The sequence below is a fragment of the Echinops telfairi genome, unplaced genomic scaffold (genome assembly GCF_000313985.2).
Source record: "Echinops telfairi isolate 266 unplaced genomic scaffold, ASM31398v2 ScPeMD7_7417;HRSCAF=8455, whole genome shotgun sequence".
Classification (NCBI taxonomy): domain Eukaryota; kingdom Metazoa; phylum Chordata; class Mammalia; order Afrosoricida; family Tenrecidae; genus Echinops; species Echinops telfairi.
The window spans coordinates 879,629-881,300 of NW_022111317.1; the positions used below are offsets into that span (position 1 = coordinate 879,629).

The 1,672-nt window shown below is 55.0% G+C and overlaps 1 protein-coding gene across 1 annotated transcript in view; it reads left to right on the forward strand.

Moving 5' to 3' along the window:
* Nucleotides 1-1,672, forward strand: part of LOC123522487 (SH3 and multiple ankyrin repeat domains protein 3-like) — a 42,356-nt gene that overhangs the window by 964 nt on the left and 39,720 nt on the right. The gene's annotated exons all lie outside the window — the stretch shown is intronic.

Here is a 1,672-nt window from a genome sequence, read left to right on the forward strand (position 1 = left end):
GCCCAACACGCCACCCACTGCGCCACCCTTGGTGTAGCGTGGATGTGAGTCATGTGAGTCGGAGCAGACTTGCTGGCCGGGGGGTGGTGTGCCTGGAGGATGCGGGCGCAGGTGGGGCTGCGGGGTCAGCACGGAGCTGGGACTGGAATCCTCCAGCTGCTCCAGGGGGAAGGACGAGGCAGCTGGCTTCCGTCAGGACTGACAGCCTCGGAAACGCCCGTGAAGCATTTTGGCTCGGCCCTCCACAGGCGCAGTGAATTAGAGTCAATGCGATAGCAGCGGGTTTTGTTTGGAGGGCTTATAGAAGTTATCCAGAGCCTCGTGGTGCAGCGGTGCTTAAAGCTCAGGGTTGGAAGCCCCCGCTGCTCTGAGGAGGAGCGAGGCAGCCGGCTTCCATCAGGACTGACAACCTCGTAAGCCCACGGGGCAGCTTGACACTGTCCTCCGGCCCCATGGGTCGGAAACCACCCAAGGTCAGCGAGTCACACATGTTTCCCATGATCCTCATGGGTAAGAGGGCTCCGTGGTTGTCACCCCGTCGGGGGAATGTTGTAGACTCACCCCCAGGGGGTGGGTAAAGGTACCTGCATAAATATTAGTGCCACCCACACACGGTGATTGTAAGCAAGCAGAATGCATGGGGGCCCGGGGGGAGCTGAGTGTCCGACTGGGCCATCCTTGGCCACAGAGGCCAGTCAAGGGGAGCAGGGAGACGTGCCGGCTGACTGACCACTGAGGGCAGGGGTCCCGCTCTGTGGGAATTGAAGACAATTCCAAAGTAAACAGACCATGGACCTGAAACTCCAGCCCATAATGCACCTGTGCCTCTACCCACACAGGGGGCAGATGCAGGGACCCAGGCCCCTCCCATCCATGACTGAGTCCTCGCCCAGAGCCTTGGACCCTGCAGACATGAACGGGCCCGTGTTCTCCCCTCCCAGGTTCCCTCAGGGCCACACGGGAGACTGGGGCAGAGCTGACAGCCCAAGATAGGAGGTTTGTCAACACACATGCACACTCACAAACCACCCGCACTCACACATACATACACACTCGCATATGTACACACTCATATAGCCACTTCAATTCACACAGGCATATACACACCACACCTACACACTCACACAGCCACACACACTTTGAAACGCGCCCACACATGTACATAGTCACACAGCCATGTACATTTAGACACATTCACAACTACCACACTCACAAACACGTGTGCACACTCACATAGCCACCTACACTCACATGCACATATACATACAGACACATGCACTTGCGTCCTACACACAAATTCACATGCATATGACATACACACACTCGTGTACACCTACACCACACACACAGGTGCATGCAGGTACCGTCCACAATACCTCACCCATTACACATACGCTCACACATACTACATAGACATAACACAGACACACAGACACATCCCTGCACAGTGTATATACACGTGCATACCTGTATACCTATGCGCACACATATACACACTCTTGCACACAATATATGTACACATGCAGACATATACTCACACTTGCACACTCACATAGTATATGCTCACCCCCCCACATATACTCACATAAGCACAGCCTCACACACTCATGTACACAGTGTGTCAATATACACCACACTCACGTGCACTCCGACCCTGGGCAGGCACCTCTGT